Here is a 19,124-nt window from a genome sequence, read left to right as displayed (position 1 = left end):
AATTTACCTGGATACATTATTCTAGGCTAGTAGTTCTTTTCACTTAATTGTTTGAATATTTGATTTCACTTTTTCTGCCTTGTAAGGTTTGTGCTGAGAAATCCTACCATAATCTAATGGGTTTTCCTTTATAAGTTACCTTTTTTTCTCCCTGGCTGCTCTGAGAATTTTGTCTCTGTTGTTGATTTTTGATAATTTTAATACAACGTGTCTTGGTGGAGGCTTTTTGGGGTTGAGATAATTGAGTGTTCTGTTGGCATCTTGAATTCCAAGCTCCAGCTCATTCCTTAGGTTTGAGAAATTCCTGTTCACTATTTGTCTGAAAATGTTTTCTATTCCCTGATTATTTTCTTTGCTTTCAAGAATGCTCATTATTCTTATATTTCCTCTCCTGACGGTATCAGCTAGTTCTTGAATTTCTTTCATTATTTTTCATTCTTTGGTTTCTCTCTTCTTCTGATTTATTTTTAGATTTCTGTCTTCGATATTACCGATCCTTTCCTCTATTTGGTCCACTCTATTTCGCAAGCTTGCTATTTTGTTTTTCAATTCTTGTAGTGTGTGTGTGTGTGTGTGTGTGTGTGTGTGTGTGTGTGTGTCTGTGTGTTTATCTCCAGAAGATCTATTCTGTTTTTTTTTTTTTTGAAGGTTCAATCTTCTTGCTTTGCTCATCTAGGTGTTTTTTCAATTCATGAAATTGTTGATATGACTCGTTTTGGAACTCACTGTTTTTTCAGAAGTACTATCCTCAGTTCTCTGTCATTTAAGTCACATATTTATATGTCTGTAGGCTTATTTTCTGAAGATTTTTCTCTTTTTTAATGAGTTGCCTTGTCACCTTGGTTGTTCATGATGTTTAATGGACTATTTATTTGCCTGAGCATTAATGGAAGTGTATTCAGCTGTGGTAGCTCTTATGCTCAGATTCCACATTCAGACATGCTGGTGTGCAGTTTGAGTGTTTTTTTCTTGAGTTTTAAATGTTCTGCTTATTGTTCTTTCAAGGGGATAGGTCTTGGGATGTCTCAATCTTCCATGTTTCTTCCCAAAGAAAGAAATTTTTAAATCATATTTTTATTGATTGTAATATGCTCATATATTAGTTTATATGGATAGCAAGCAATGTAAAAAATATTAATGTAAACTTAAAATGAAAAAATGTTAAATTTTTATGTGTTTTTATCTGAAAAATTGATCTGAGAATAAAAATTAACATAAACCTCATTAATGTGTAGTATATGTTGTTCAAACCAGTACATATTACACTGCAGTTAATTGTATTACCAATTACAACAAAGGAAATCCATTTTAACTTAAATAAAAGCTATAAAATAATCATTTCAAAAAAGAGAAATGAAATGAATAATTTTGTTTAAAAAGCCTTGTTCTTTGAACTTCAGTGTATTCAACTTTTGAAATGCTTATTAAAACATAGTTCTGTTCAGCACATTTTAAACTTTAAATAATTATACCACCCAGTGTACATTTCTGTAAAACATCAGTAACTGACAATATTATTTCATAAAACATTTATATTATACAGTTGCTCGTACTGTTAAAAAAAGTGAAAGCAAAACTTTATTAATAAGGTGACAAACTGAAAGGAGTTATAAGGAACTTGTTCAAAGAGACCAAATCTTCTGAAATGATTTAAAGCCTTAGAACTAATATCTTAAACTTGCTCAAGGAAATCAATACATTCTTTGATTGTTATTCTCTTTACCAATCGGTAAGGCCCATATCTGATAATGACAAAGTGAAATCCTACCCTGACTAACGTCAGCTCAAAAATATTACCTGAACACCTATTACTAAATTAAGCTTTAAAGGGGCTATAAAACCCTTCCCATCATGAGTTAATCCTTCCAATTTAGATCTTTTCACTAAAAATATTTAAAATGTTGAATTATATTGCCAAACTCTTCCTTAATAATATCAATCCTCATTTCACATGGAGAAACACAATGGCCTTACACACACACACACCACTCCACCTTTAAAGAAAACATGGTAAATGAAAAAAATGCACATAATAAATGTTAATATCATCACTTGGGACATTAGTTTTCAGCTGGTGTTAAAGTTTGTGCAAAGTTGAGAAGTATTTAGTCAATGGAATTAATGCAAACCCAATGTTATCTATTGGAAAGGGGATAAAGCATAGCATGAGTCTATTTCATACCTCAGTTCATAACTTAGCTCTCTTCTGAAATGCCCAAGCTGGAAGCCAAAGAATTATTATTGAGTGTCACTTATACCAAAGTGAATGCGTCAAAACCAATACCTGGTTTCACACACTTGAGAGAGAATCAAGGAAGATAAACAATTAAATAATTAAGTAACTACCATAAAGAGTGGAGAGTGCTATTGTAGTGGATAAGGGGAGGGGTTATGTGGATTGTTCATTGAAGAAATGACATTGGCTGTGAGAACTGAAGTGTACTAGGTAGAAAGAACAAGGTCCTTGCCCTTCACATGAAAAGGTCCAAGTCCTCACCATTTCTTGCCTGAATTATACAATAATTTTTTAGCTGTGTCCCTGCCTCTACTCTTCCTCCAGCCTGATCTCTGTGTAGCACCACATGTAATTTTTTTTAGAGATCAAAATCCTTCAATGATACAGTACTGCCTGGTCTAGAGAATGACTTAGATTTCTTAGCAAGGCATTGGTGATTCACAATTTCCACCCAAGTTCTCTTGTCGGCTTCATTTTCCATCATTTATGGAAAGTGATGACATCCCTCTCCCAAAATGTTCATGCCTTAATTCTTTGATCCTGTGGTTTTATTATGATATATAGCAAAAGAGACTGTACAGATGTAGTTCAGGTTACATAATGTAAAATAGACAGATTATTCTGGATTATCCAGGTGGGCCCAATCTCATCACATAAACCCTTAAAAGCAGAACACTTTCTTTAGCTGGAATCAAAGTGATGCAGCAGAAGGAAAAATCACTGGTTTGAAAATGGAGGGAGCAACACAATGAGTAGAGCTGAGAGAAATTCCCAGTTAGCAGCTGGAAAGAAAACAGAAACCTCAACCCTATAGCCACAAGGAACTGCATTCAGCCAGCAATCTGAATGAGCTTGGAAGCAGATGCTTCCTCAGAACCTTCAGATATGAGTTCGGGCCAGGCATTAAACTTGGCCCTGTGAAAGATTCTTCTCAGAAAAAACAATGAGGTACTTATCACAGCTCTCAAGTCCCTGTGCACTTCAGCTAGCACAGCCTATATGGACATTAAACTTTGCACTAAAAATTGAATGTTAATTGGTTGAATTAGTGATTCAATTTGTCTCTATTGAAAACCTGCATAATTAGTATTAAAAGAATAAACCTAAGTGTGTCCATCAATGAATGAATGGTTTAAAAAGATGTGATATATCCCCTGATATTTGTGACAACATAGATGGATCTTGAGGTCATTATGCTAAGTGAGATAATTCGGACAGAGAGATAAATACCATATATCACTTATACGTGTAAAGAAAAACAAAGCAAGACCAAAATCAAAAACTGAACTCAAAAAATAGAGTAAAATGGTAGTTACCAGAGTCTTGGAGGGTAGGGGTGAGGCAATGGGAAAGATGTTGTTTAAGGGTACATACCTGCATCTAGTAGATAAATAAGTCCTGGAAAGCTAATACACCGTTCAAGGATTACAGACCACAAAACTGTATTATAAACATTAAAGAAGCTAAGTAAGAGACAAGATCTTAATTATTCCCACTAGAAGAAATGATAATTTTGTGAGGCAATAGAGATGTTAGCTAATGTTACAATGGCAATCATATTGAAATATAAATCAAATCAATATGTTGTATACCTTAAACTTACACAATGATATATGTCAATTATATTTCAATTAAAAAAAAAAAGAATTGAAAGAGAAGGAAAAAAGTGATCACCCCTAAGGATGTTTAATTAGAACATTCCTTTTATTGTGATTGCTCTCTATTTTTGACAAATGCATATTTTAAAAACTGGAAACCAAAATTGAATGTTAAACATAGTGAGCATACTCCTTATTTTCACATCTACTTCCTTCACCACTACTTTACCTTAGGCAGAAATATTTAACTGACCAGAACCAAAGGTGTGGTAGGCAGAATTCTAAAAATGCTCTCCTGAGATACTTGTCTCCTCGCAATCAAATATTAACCCAGATACTGCTATGGAGAATTTTTGCTGATCTAATTAAAGTTCCAAGTCATTTAAGATTTAAAGATTATCTGTGTGGGCCTGACCCAATAAGATAATAGCTCATAAATTGGAGAGCTTTCCTGACTGGTGACAGAAGAAGGAGGCAGAGGAAAAATTCAGAGAGATTCAACACACAAGAAGGAATCGACACATTGTTCCTGGCCTTGAAGATGGAGCAGGCCATGAACCAAGAAATGTGGGCACACTCTAGGAGTAGAAAACAATCTTAGCCAATGGCCAGTTAGGAAATGTGGATCTCAGTTCTAGACCCTTTTGGAACTAAATTCTGTCAACAACCTGAATGACCCTGGAATCAGATCCTTCTCCAGAATATCTAGATAAGACTCCAGGCTTTCTGATACCTTGATTTTGGCCTTGTGACAACCTAAACAGAGAACCTAGTTTAGCTCACCTGGACTTCTGCCTTACACAAACTGTGAGATGATAAATGATTGTCATTTTAAGTTGCTATATTTGTGATAATTTGTTACAGCTACAATCAAAAGTAATATAAAAAGCATTGATGTAACTACTTGACAAATCTAAAACGACTCCCTGGTATCTGTTTTTGGTGCCTTCTTCCTAAAGAACTTGTGAAAATTGTTAGTCCATGTGTTTTCTAAGTGTTCTTTTCTAGTTTTGCTTCTATAGTATATGCCTCACATACTCAGTGATATGTCCAAGTTACTTAAGCTCTCAGAATCTCAAATGCTTAATCTATAAAATGCAGATGATAAAACAAAATTAATACCAACCTCAAGAAATTAAATGAGTTAGCACTTGTAAACATTTGGAATAGAGCCTGACACATAATAATGCTCAAAAGACATATTTCATCATCATTTTATCTGCTCTCAAATGACTCTCCTTGCTTCATGCCCTAACGACCAAGTCTTGATCATGTACGTTTGCTCAAAATGTGCATTTGATCAAAATGCAGTCTATAGATTGGTGCCAGCGAAAGACAAATATGGAAGTTGTCTCTCTCCAACCTGAGATTTCTGAGTTTCTTTTGCAAGAAATAGGTAAATTATATTTGCGGTATCCACATATGTTTTCTTATGCTGGTCTAGGGAGACCAAATCCACACTGGTTTGAAGAATATTATTCCCCTTCAAGAAGTCTCCATTTGTGTAGTATCATTTTATTCCCAGTGTAACATTGTTAACATCTCCAGGCAACTACGGCTAGATGTGACTTATTAATCATTTTTGTCCTATATTTTGCAAGTTATGCAAGCTTTTCATCTATTTTACTGAAATTGGGACTTAGCTTTTCAAGAAGCTTTTTTGCATCAGTTTTCAAGAATCATCATTTGTGACATGATAAGAATAATCATCCACTCTGCTTAGAAAGCAAATTAACTGATATTATGCCAACAGGAAATGTGCGTCAAGGAATTAAACCCATTTACTGATACAAAGTTTAGGCCCTAGTCTGTGAAGTATAACTAACACTCCAGGTACGTACCATTGATTTTCACTCTAGTTGATATAAATGGATTGTAAAATTTCTTCCAAAAATATGTCCTTTCAAGAATAATCCTTTGATCCAAACTCTAGGTTCCATAATATAATTTCAAAACAAAAAACATCAAGATCCTCCAGAAAACATATTCTCCTTCATAAACATCACTAACCTGCCTTTTTATAAGCAATTGTTTAGTAATTATGAACGTAAATTATAATTTTCTTAATATCTAAATTTTTATCTTTTATTTATCTATCTAAAATTTGTTTAAAGTAAAATATCCAAAATTTAAGTGTAAAATTTTGCGAATTTGATAAATGTACACAGCCATTTAACCACCACGATGATCATAATGTAGAACAATTTCATCACCTTATAAAGTTCCTTTGGGTCCCTTTATAGTCAATCCCTTTTTAAGAAGATATTCTTTCTGCCTCCTGTTCCAGGTAATTACTGATATGATATCTATATCCACAAATTAGTACCGTGTGTTCCAAAATTTTATATAAATTTAGGTATACAGTATATAATCTTTTGTGTCTGGCTGCTTTCTATTAGCATAATGTTTTTGAGATTCATCCGTGTTGTATGCTTTTGTAGTTTGCTCCTTTTAATTAGTAGTATTCCATTTTATAAACACTATATATTTTTTTCATTTTCCTTTAAATAAATATTTTAGTTGTTTCCCCCCCCCCCCAGTTTGGGACTATTATGAATAAAGACGCAATATACATTATTATAGAAATCTTTCTTTTGGACATATAGTTTCATATTTCTTGGGTAAATATATAGAAGTGGAATTGCAGGTCGTTAGGTAATTGTGTATTTTGACTTTATAAGAAACATCCTAACAGTTTTCTAGTGCAGTTGGAACATTTTATACTCCATTTGCAATATACAAGAGGTCCACTCATTTCACACCTTCACTAACAATTTTTTTTTAATTTCTTTTTTAAAATAAATTGTAACCAATATATTGTGCAAGCAGTAGTATACCAGATGTTAGCTATAGGTTTTTTGGCTCTCTTTTACTGGACTGAGCAAATACAGTGAAATTGAAAATATTACTAAAATTAACTCTATTACTAAATGTTAAGAATATCTTGTCTTTAAATCATGAAAGGATGTGGAATTTGTCAATTGATTCTTCTGTATCTATTGAGATAATTTTATGATTTTTCTTCTTTATTCTCTTAATATGGTGAATTACATTGATTGATTTTGAATTTCCAATTAATCTTGCATTACTAAACTAAACCCCACTTACTCATGATGCATTATCTTTTGATTGCTGTATTCAATTTAGTAATACCGCATTAAGAATTTTATTTTTTGTCTATATTCCTGAGAACATTGTTTTGTTATTTTTTTTGTTCCTGTAATTCCTTTGTCAGATTTCGGTAACTGGCTTATCCTGACCTCATAAAATAAATTAGGAAGGATTCTCCTTTCTATCTTCTAAAAGAGTTCATGTGAGATTAATGTTATCTCCTTCTTTAAAAACTTGTGATCTGAAAATTGTCTTTTGGAGAAGTATTTTAATGACACAATCAAATTCTTTTATACATGTGGTCTTGTTACAACTTTCTATTTGTTTTCATGCCAGTTTAGGCAATTTTTTTTCATTCAAGAAATTAGTCCATGTCATTTAATTTGTCAATTTAGTTAACATAACGTTGTTTGTAATAGTCTTTAGATATCCTTTTAATGTGTGGAAGATCTAAAATAATATCCCTGCCTTCATTCATAATACTTGTAATATGTATTTGCCCTTTTATTCAATTTACAACAGAGTTTATCTATTTTGTCAAATTTTTCAAAGAACTAGATTTTTCTTTAATTTTTTAATGTTCATGTTTCTATTTCATTGAGTTTTGCTCTTATCTTTATTATTTTCTTTCTTCTAATTTGAGTTTAATCTTCCTTTTTTAGCTTCATAAGGTTAAAATCGAGATCAAGAACTTTGAGCATTGCTTTTTTTATGTATTCAAACTTATAAATTTTCATTCTAAGCACTACTTTAGCTGCTTCTCACATGTTTTACTATGTTGATTTTCATTATTATTTAGGTAGATTTATTTTCTCCTTTTTACATGTACCCATCATCTTTAATTGTCTTTAATTCTCTGTTTAGATATGAAAAGATTTATACCATCATGTTCTTCAACGAAGGATGCCAAGCAAAAAAAAAAAAAAAAAGTCATGGTCAGGAATGCAGAGTTGTACTCCGCACTAGGACCTTGTTAGTGGTACTTGCATAACCACTCATGTTTAATTTATTTTAGGAAAGGCAGTAGTTGAAAAACATGTAAATTGTCAGAACCATAGAAACCCCAGCAATGTTCCCTTTCTTTAATCGACATACTTGTTGTAATACCGGTAATAACCTTTTTGAAATGCTTCAATAATATCTTTAGGGATGAACTCCTGCATCAATAACCAGCTTAGTAGCTCCCTTATTTTGATACCCATGAGTTTCTTCTCCTTCACTGGTATCACTGAAATTATCTTAGTGTCCTGGATGTTCATTGTGCAGTGGATCTATTTTATAATTCCTCTTGTAATTTCTTCTTTGACTCAAGGGTAATTCAAGAGTAAGCTGTTTAATTTTGAGCCATTTGAGGGTATTTCAAGATATTTTTTTGTTACTAATTTATGAGTTAGTTCTAGCATGCTTAGGGAAAATTCTCTATAATATTTCAATCTTTTAAAATTTATTGACACTTGTTTTAAGGCCTAGCATATTGTCTATCTTGCTTAAGGTTCTATGTGCACATGAAAAGAATAGATTTTCTGCAATTCTTGGGTGAAATGTTATAAAATGTTAACAGGATCAAGTCAGTTGATAATATTTTCAGATCACTCATTTTTTATTTAGTTGTTCTCTCACTTACTGAGAGAAGGATGTTACTATATTCAACCAAGATAAATGTCCCTATCTGTCAGTAATTTTTCTTTTCTGAAATTCTATTTTATCTGATATTATTATAATTATTTCACCTTTCTTATGCTTGCCATTTGTATTGTATATAGTTTTACATTCTTTTTTAATAATATTTTTATTTTTCAGTTACAGTTGGCTTACAATATTACATTAGTTTCAGGTGTATGACATAGTGATTAGACATCTATATAACTTAAAAAGTGATCACTCAAATAAATGTAGTACACATCTGATGCTGTATACAATTATTACAATATTAATGACTATACTTCTTATGCTATACTGTGCATCCCCATAGCTATTTGTAATAACAGATTTGTACTTCTTAATCCTTTCCCCAACTCTCCCCTCCAACTTCCCATCTGGCAACCATGAAAATGTTCTCTGTACCTGGAATTTGTTTCTGTATTGTCGTTTGTCTATTTTGTTCTTTAGATTAAACATGTAAGTGAAATCATATGGCATTTATCTTTATCTGTCTGACTTATTCCACGCAGCACAATACCCTCTAAGTCCATCTATGCTATTGCAGATGGGAAAATCTTTTTATTTATTTATTTGTTTGTTTGTTTGTTTGTTTATTGTTATGGCTGAGTAATATTCCATTGTATATATGTAGCACCTTTACTTCATTCACTCGTCCACCAATGGACATTCAGGCTGCCTCCATATCTTGACTATTATAAATAAAACTACAATGAACATTTGGATGCACATGTCCCTTCAAAGTAGTGTTTTGGGTTTCTTTGGATAAATCCCAAAATTGGGATTACTAGGTCCTTCTTTGTCTCTTGTTATAGCCTTTGTTTTGAAGTCTATTTTGTCTAGTATAACTGTTGCAACCCCCAGCTTATTTTTTCATTTCCATTTACCTGAAATATTTTTTCCATTCTGTTTTTATCCATTCTGCTATCCTATCTTTTGATTGGAACATTTAATCCATTTACATCTGAAGTAATTGTTGATAGATATATAGTTATTGCCATTTTATTTTCATATTTTTTATCTTTTTCTTCTTCTTTTTCTTAAAGAAGTCTCTTTCACAGTTACTATAATACTGGCTTGCTGCTGATGAACTTCTTTAGCTTTTTCTTGTCTGGGAAGCTCGTTTTTCTCTTTCTCTTCTAAATGATAGCTTTGGTGGGTAGAGTAATCTTCATTATTGCTTTGCATCATTTTGAATATTTCATGCCAATCTCTTCTGGCCTGCAAAGTTTCTGTTGAGAAATCAGCTGACAGCCTTATGAGAGCTCCCTTGTAAGTAACTAACTGCTTTTCTCTTGCTGCTTTTAAGATTCTCTGTTTGTCTTTAACCTTTGACATTTTAATTAGGATATGTCTTGGTGTGGGCCTCTTTGGGTGAATCTTGTTTGAGATTCTCTGAGCTTCTTGGGCTTTTATGTCTATTTCCTTCACCAGGTTAGGGAAGTTTTCCATCATTCTTTTTTTTTCAAATAAGTTTTCAATTCCTTGCTCTCTCTTTTCTCCCTCTTGTATGCCTATGAAGTGAATGCTGGTATGCTTGATGTTGCCTGAGATGCCCCTTAAACTAATCTCTCTCTTTTTTTTTTTTTTTGGATTCTGTTTTGTTGCTGCTGTTCTGATTTGGTATTTTCTGTTACCATATCTTGTAAATCACTGATTCGATCCTCTGCTTCATATAATCTATTGTTGATTCCTCTTAAGGTATTCCTCATTTTCAATCCCTGTATTCTTTATTTCTGACAGGTTCTTTTTTATGTTTTCTACGTCTTTGTGAAAGTTCTCACTGAGCTCATCTACTTTTCCTCTAATTTCATTGAGTATCCATATAATCAGTATTTTGAACTCTGCATCTGGTAGATTGCTTGTCTCCATTTTGTTTAGTTATTTTTTGGAGCTTTGCTCTGTTCTTTCATTTGAGACATGTTTCTTTTTTTCCCCATCGTGGTTGCCTCTCTGTGTTTGTTTCTACATATTTTGTAGGGCTGCTATGTGTCCCAGTATTAGTAGAGTGGTCTTATGTTGCAGGTGACCTGTGGGGCCCAGTGGCACAATCTCTCTGGTCTCCTGTGCTGGGTGCTCCAGATGTGTTCCTTGTATGGGCTCTGTATGTTCTCCTGTTGCAGTTGAGCCTCAGTTGCTTTTGTACATCAATGGGAGAGATTAACCCTTGGGTTAACTGTTTGTAAAGACAGGCCGATGACTACAACGAAGGAACTGTTGTGCAGGGGCTGACCCTACAGAGCCAGATATGCTTTAGAGGGGCTCTTGTGCCTGCCCAATTTGCTCTTTGAGTATGTTGTCCTCGAATGTGACCCTGGGTGGTGTTCCTACACAGACTCTCAGACTGAAGCAGGCTACTGTGTATTCGTGTATTCAGGCCAGGGCCTCCTAGGAGGGGGCTCATCTTCGGCCAAGTTCAGTTCCAGCCTGTAGCTTGCCCTGGGTCACCTGGCCTGAGCCATCAAGCAATCCAGGAATGGCTGCCACACGCACTGGACTTGGTTGTATCTCGAGAGGCCAAACTGAAAACCAAGGCTGGCTGCCACTACCACCAGGCTTGAGGCTGCTCAGCAAGAGGTATGGGGCTCACTAAGGCTGGATGTTGCTTCTTTAGGTTTGTGAACCTTTGAGAGATTTTAGCAAAGTCCACAGCATGAGCCAAGATAGGTCATTCGTATGAAAAAGCCACTGGAAGAGGCTTGGATGGGCCCACAAGTTGTGTGGGACAGGGTCTCAGGGAATCACCAGGGTAGGGCAACTAGTTTTAGCTACCTTGATGGAAACTCAGATATGGTGCTTGCCTGTGTCTGCATAGTGGAAGAGGGAAGGGCTCAACAAAGGAACAGTGGCCTCCACCAGCAATTCTGCTGGGAGAAAACTGCCCTTCTAACGCTTGCCCTGAAGCTAGACAACTTAGTTTTCCCCATATGTCCCTGGCCCTTTTGGAGCTGTTGCCCCAGCCCTGGAGCTCAGAAACGAGTTAGTTGGCAAGTAAATTCATGCATAGGCCCTTAGAAAAAGCTTCTGAGACTGCCACAGCCCCCCGCCCCACTCAATTATAACCTTTGCTGACCTTCACATCCAGATTTTGTGGGAACTTCTCTTCCTGGCACTAGATTCCTGGGCTGAGGAGCCTGGTATGGGGCTGGTACCCTTTGCTCCTCCTGGGGGACCTCCACAACCAAGATATCTCTTCAGATTCTTAATCACTGCAGGCAGGAATGGGGACTAGCCAGTTCTACCTTCCTGCCCCTCCTACCGGTCACAAAGTGGATTCTTCTGTATGTCCTTAGTTGTAGGACTTTTGTTCAGCTAAATTTCTCATTGATGGTTGTTCTGTAGTGTAGCTGTAATTTTGAGATGATCATGAGAGGAGACAAGTACAGCATTTACCTACTCTGCCATCTTGACTGATTCGGAAGCCCTCTATTTTTATATTTTTTACTTTTGATTTATAAACTTTTTTTTATATTTAAATGTGGCTCTTGAAGACAACATATAGTTGTGTTTTGCATCCATATCTAGTAAAAATTATTGAAATAATCCCAATGGAGACAATAACGAAGAAACACAGAAACAAATAATACATGACAACTAGCAAGATGTTCTATTTAAACCAAATTGCATCAATATTACATAAAATATAAACAGACTAAGCAATACCTTCTTCAAAGCTTTCCTTTCGGTTTCTTCAATATTTTTTATTATTCCATTAATTCTTCTATTAAGTTTTTAATTATGCCTCTGTGTCATTTTTAGTTTTGGCTCTAAGGATGAAACTATGTATCTTAATCTTATCACATATTTAGAATAAATGTTGTATCCATTTATATAAAAAAATAAATACCATGAAAGTTAAAATTTTATGTACTTACCACTCTTTGTGTTATTGTTTCATATGCCTTATAACTACATAAGTTATAAACTCAACAATGCAATGTTTTTAGCTTTAAACAATTGCTTCTAAAAATATTAAGAGGTAACAGAAAGATAATATTTTTTAAATTTATCCTAATGAGTTTAATTTTTCCCTATAGATTTGAGTTCCCATCTGGCATAATTTTCTCAGATTTAAAAAAATTCTTAAGCATATTTTTGTAGCTTACCTCTTTTGATAACAAATTTTTTCAGCTTTTGTTTTTTTTTAAATGGCTTTATTTCACTCTCATTTGGAAGAATATTTGCACTGTATATTGAATTCTGGATTCACAATATTTTTAGCACTATTTTATTATTTTATTTTATTTATTTAATTTAATTCAATTTAATTTTATTTTATTTTTTTAGGTGAGGCAACCCTTGTCTGACCTCACAGATTTCAAGGACCTTGATAGCTTACAATCCCTTTTTGTTTTTATTTTTTATGCCTACAGCTCCTGGTCTTCTTAGGTGGCCTCTCATCCAAGTACTAACCAGGCCCGACCCTGCTTAGCTTCCAAGATCAGACAGAATCGGACTTGTTCAGGGTGGCATGGCCGTAGACTCAGCACTTTAAATATGTGATTCCTTTTTTGTTTGTATGTTTTTTCCATTATTTTTGGTAAGAAGTTGGCCAAAATATATCATTTTTTCCCTATATGTAATCTCTTTTATTGTTCCACTTCTTTCAATATTATCAACATTACCTCTTTGTCTTTGGTTTTCCATAATTTAACTATAATGTGCCTAGATTTTGTTGTTGTTGTTGTTGTTTTGTTTTGATTTGTTTTGTTTTAATCTATCCTACTTTGAGTTTGTTAAGCTTACTGGATCCGTAAAATGATGTGTGATTTTGTTTTTTAACTACATTTGGAAAATTTCTTACAACTTAATTGAACTATGATAGACAATTAGTTGCTCATATTTACAATGTACACTTCAATGAGTATTTTTTTAATTATAGTTGGCGTACAATTATATATTAGTTTTAGTTGTACAACATTGTGATTAGCCATCTATATAACTCACAAAGTGATCACCTCAATAAATCTAGTATCCCTCTTTCCCCGTACATATTTATTACAACATCATTGACTATAATCCTTACTCTATACTTTACATCTCCATGACTATTTTGTAACTAGCCATTTGTACTTCTTAATCTCTTTGCCCTTTTTCACTGACCACACCAAACCCCCTCCTGTCTAGTAACTCTCAAAATATTCTCTCTATCTATGAGGTTTTTTTTTCCATTTTTGTTTTTATTGTTTATTTTGTTCTTTGGATTCCACATATATGTGAAATAATGTGGCAGTCACCTTTCTATATCTGACCGGCTTCATTCAGTGCAATACCCTCTAGGTCTATCATGGCAATAACTTTCTCCATCTCCTTTCTTTTAGGCTGTGCGTGTCTTTTAATCTGAAGTGAGACTTGTGTAGGCAACATATATAAGGGTCTTATTTTCTTATCCATGAAGCTACCCTCTTTTGGTTGGAACACCTAATTCTTTTCCATTTAAGGTAATTATTGATAGATATATAGTTATTGCCATTCTTTATTCACATTTTTGATACATGTTTTTCTTCTTCTTAAAGAACTCCCTCCAACATTTCCTATATTACTGGCTTGGTGTTGATAAATTCCTTTAGCTTATTTTTGTCTGGAAAGTTTTTTATTTGTCTTTCGATTCTAAATGACAGCTTTGCTGGATAGAGCAATCTTGTTTGTAGATCCTGGGTTTTCATCACTTTGAATATTTTGTGTCAAGCCCTTCTGTACCACAAAGATTTTTTGATAAATCAGCTGCCAGTCTTATTGGTGCTCCCTTGTGGGTAACTAGCTGCTTTTCTCTTGCTGCTTTTAAGATTCTCTCTTTGTATTTAACCTTTGGCATTTTAATTATGATGTTTCTTAGTGTGGACCCATTCGAGTTCATCTTTTTTGCAACTCTTTGAGCTTTCTGGGGTTTCATGTCTATGTCTTTCACCACATTAGGAAAGTTTTCCACCATTATTTCTTCAAAGAGTTCTTCAACTTTTTACTCTCTCTCTTCTCCTTCAGGTACCCCTAAACATGAATGTTATTGCATTTGATGTTATCCCATAGGCCCCTTAAAATATCTTCATGATTTTGGATTCTTTTTTTTTTTATTGTTGTTCTGATTGGGTGTCCTCTGTTACCCCATCCTCTGTATCAGTGATTCGATCCTCCACTTCATCCACTCTGTTGATTCCCTCTAATATACTCTTCATCTCAGATATTGTATTCTTCATTTCTGACTGATTCTCTTTTATAATTTCCAGCCTTTTTTTATGTTTTTTTTAATCTCTTTGTTAAAGTTCTCACTGAGTTCTTCTACTCTTCCTCTAAGTTCACTGAGCAAGCTTATAACTAATATTTTGAACTCTGCATCTGGTAGATTGCTTGACTCCATCTTTTCTGTTCTTTCATATGAGAACTATTTCTTTGTCTCCCCATTTTGGCTGCCTTTCTGTGTCTGTTTCTCTGTGCTAAGCAAAGCTCCTAAGTCTCCCGGTCTTATTAGTATAACTTTGTGTAGTAGGGGTCCAGTGTCACAGTCCTGAGAGGGATCCAGCTGCAGGCTGGAAACCACCTGTGCTATGTTTATAGTTGCCTCAAGAGGCCATGCCAGCAACCAAGGCCAGGTGCCACCAGTGCGGAGATTGGAGCTTCTCAGTAAGGGGTACAGGGCATGCTGAGGACACCACTGAATGTGACTTGGGTGGGGTCATGAGTTGAGGGAGGTGGAGTTTCAGGAAATCCTCTGGGCAGAGCAACCTCTGTTATCCAGTTTAATGATATCTCAACTATGGTGGCACTGCATCTACACACTGGGAGGGGAGAGAGCTCAACAGAAGAACAATGGATACTGCCAGCAATTCTGCTCTGGAGGAAGCCTCACCTACAGTCCTCACTCCAACAACTCAGTGTCCCTCTGTAAGTCCCTGGTGCCCCCAAGTAGCTAACTGGGTGCTGGTGCTCAGAGCAATCGAGTCCATCACCACCGAAGTCCGATTGCAGTTGCAGCCCCTTTAAAAAGGACATCTGCAGCCTCCATAGCCTCTGTCCCCTCTAAAACTCTAAATTCTATTGTACTTGTAATGGGTATATGCTAAAATACCTGTGCTATATTTTCAGCCTTCTAGCTCTTCTTTTCTCCTGGGTTCTTTGAAGTACCCTCCCTAAATGCATGGTTCATGGGTCACACAAGGATTTGAGGGGAGTTTATATGCATATTTGAGAACTCTTTATCTGTGGCTTCCTCTTTGTCAGACTCTCCTCTCAATTTTCAGCTGAATTGGCATCCATGCATTCCATTATTTTACTCCTTTGGCCAAGCTTTATGCTTGATTTCCAGCTTCCCCACAGTTCATATTCTTGGCAGTATGTTCAGGATAAAAGCTGTATAAACATGGATCTCATAATCATTGTTTGAATGTGGGTATGTCCATTATAAGTTTTTCACTATTACTAATATTTAAAGGGACAACAGTGGTAGCTATTTCTTTGACACTTTTTCTTTGTACAACCACTCCAAGTCTTGGATTAAAAAATGTAGTATAGTGTTATCTGCTTCTCAGTAATTCAATTCTTATTGTAATTTTAAATCCAACTTTATGTGTCAATCTCTATAACCAAAGACTCATCTTCTTAATTGTTTCTGTTTGACCTTTTCCGAATTTTCCGTTCCTGAGCCTGTGGATTGTACTAGTTTCATACCTACACACACCTGGAATCTGAATAACGTTCTATCTGCTAAGTAAGCTAAAAATACTAATAAAATGTGACCTTAATAAGCAATTTGAGCACAACTTACAATGTAGCAGAATGCTCTGCCAATTAGTCAGGGGGACAGAGAGGCAGTGCAGCTTATGTATTTGGAATTTTATTGTTTAGCCAGGAAAAACAAATGTTATCTAATTCTTATTAAAGAAAGAATGGCTTTTTACTACTCTGACCTTATTTACTTATTTATTTATTTAAATTAATTTTTATTATAGTGACATTGATTAACACAATCCAGTAAGTTTCAGGTGTATAATTTAACAATAAGACATATAGATATTGCATTGTGTGACCATATATATTTTAGTACATTTGTCTTGGCCTTAAAAGCTGTAATAATTTCTTCTGACTTTATTTGAGTGTTGTAGAATTTACCACCATGTTGTACTCCTGCCACTCTTTATATCTGTCACAGCTTTGACATTTTCAAATGAAAAGAAATCTGAAAGGTACGTATACTCTGATACAAGCATAAAAACGCTTCCAAAATATAGCATGTAATAGTAGTGATAGAACCCAGCTTCTTAACTTTCTCCAAAGCTTAGTGACACACTTAGACCGAATTGATTGTCACTAGGTCAGTGAGAACTAAGCGCCTAGAAAAATCAGATAGGGATGTTGAGACAAAATAACAAGAGGCAAATTTTTAAAAAATAACATTATGTGAAATTTTTTTCTCTAATAATACCCTCAAATTAGGGGTATTTAATGTTTTGTTTTTTTTTTCCTCAAGGAGACATTCAAACAAGTGAATCTATGTCTTTGAAATAAAAAAAAATAGCTAAGAACACAATGTGACTGATCCTATCACATTCTCATTTATGTCTTCCTTCTCCATTTGACTGTAAACTCTTTGACAGCAGAGTATACTTTTTTTCACTTTCGTATTCCCATATTTGCTCAGCACAGAGCTGTATATGTAATGGGTTCTTAATGAGTATATCGCAATTAAAATTTTGACCATTTAATTTCAGTGAATTCTGGACCTAAATTTCATACTCTTTTTATTTGCAAAGATCATGACTCATTCTATTAAAGAAAAGGAAATCCCTTTCCTAGTTCCCCAACTGCTCAATCTTAACAGTTGAGAAGTTTCTCTACAGTACCTAATTTATTAAGATATATTGGGATTGGGGAAAAAAGTAACATAGATGATAAATGCTTTGTTCATTCCTTGCAACAAAATCAAAGTTGTGATAGAAACACGGAGCAAACAGCAAGCAAAGTTGCCTGGAATCTAGATGAACTGAAGCACTAAAACTAAGGAGAAAAATAAGAAATCATCTTGCAACAGTAGAAAGTAGGAGGGGACAAAGATGCCAGACTGCCCAGTCCTGAGTGGCTGAGTGGGACAGAGGCTGCAGCAGCTGCAGATGCCTCTTAAAGGGTCTTTATCACAAGCAGACTTTCACAGTGATGAACCTGCTAGCTCTGAGCACCAGTGCCAGGTCCACAGCTCAGAGAGAGCAGGGACTTACAGGAGAACACTGAGTTGTCGGAGTGAGGGCTGGAAGTGAGATTTGCTCTGTACAGAAGTGCCGGCAGTATCCACTGTTCCTCTGTTGACCTCTCCCAGCATGTGAGCTAAGAGCCACCATAGCTGAGACATCATCAAACTGGATGACAGAAGTTGCTCTGACCAGAGGATTCCCCGAAACACTGTTTCTCCCAACTTGTGGCCCCACCCAAGCCACATCCAGTTGTGTCCTTAGCAGGACTAGTTCCTGAGCCAACTCCAAAACACACTGGTGGCAGCTGACTACAGTTACTGGCATTGTGTCTTGAGGCAACTATAAGCACAGCATCTGTGGATTCCTTGCTGAATCTTAACAGGTAGCCCTGGAAGGAGACAGGCTGGGGTTAAAAATCGCCTGCAGCTGAACCCTCTCAGAACTGTACCACTGGACACCTACTACACAAAGCCATGCTAATAAGACCAGGAAACTTAGGAGCTTTGCTTAGTACATAGAAACAGACACAGAAAGACAGCCAAAATGGAGAGACAAAGAAGCAGTTCTCATATGAGAGCACAGAGCAGAGATCCAGGAAAGATGGAGTAAAGCAATCTAACAGATGTGGAGTTTAAAACGCTGGTTATAAGCTTGCTCAGTGAACTTAGGGGAAGAGTAGAAGAACTCAGTGAGAACTTTAACAAAGAGATAAAAAGAAACATAAAAAGGAGCTGGAAATTATAAAAGGGAATCAGTCATAAATGAAGAACACATTATCTGAGATGAAGAGTATATTAGAGGGAATCAACAGAGGGGCAAAGAAGAGGATCGAACCACTGATATAGAAAATGATTGTATATCAGAAGCCAAGGATATTCAATCAGAACATCAAGAAAAAAGAAGCCAAGACAATAATAATAATAATAATAATAATAATAATAATAATAATAAGGAGCCTAAGTGACACAATTGAATGTAAACATATACATGTCATAGGGGTACCTGAAGGAAAATAAGTTGAAGAGCTATTTGAAGAAATAATGATGGAAAACTTTTCTAACTTGGTGAAAGAAATAGACATACAACCCCAGGAAGCTCAGAGTCTCAAAAAACATGAACTCAAAGAGGCCCACACCAAGACACATTACGATTAAAATGCCAAAGCTTAAATACAAAAAGAGAATCTTAAAAGCAGCAAAAGAAAAACCATTAGTTACCTACAAGGGAGCATCCATAAGTCTGGCAGCTGATTTCTCAAAAAATCTTTGTGGTACAGAAGGGCTTGGCACAAAATATTCAAAGTGATGAAAACCCAGGATCTACAACCAAGATTGCTCTATC

The 19,124-nt window shown here is 35.1% G+C and overlaps 1 pseudogene; it reads right to left on the bottom strand.

The window, feature by feature from the left end:
• Positions 1-12,968: 12,968 nt before the first annotated feature.
• Positions 12,969-13,087, bottom strand: LOC111746342 (annotated as a pseudogene).
• Positions 13,088-19,124: the final 6,037 nt, after the last annotated feature.

Source organism: Pteropus vampyrus, unplaced genomic scaffold (assembly GCF_000151845.1).
Source record: "Pteropus vampyrus isolate Shadow unplaced genomic scaffold, Pvam_2.0 Scaffold184, whole genome shotgun sequence".
NCBI classification, from domain to species: Eukaryota; Metazoa; Chordata; class Mammalia; order Chiroptera; family Pteropodidae; genus Pteropus; species Pteropus vampyrus.
The sequence above is the reverse complement of the archived record's forward strand: the minus strand, read 5'-3'. Positions and strand labels throughout refer to the sequence as shown.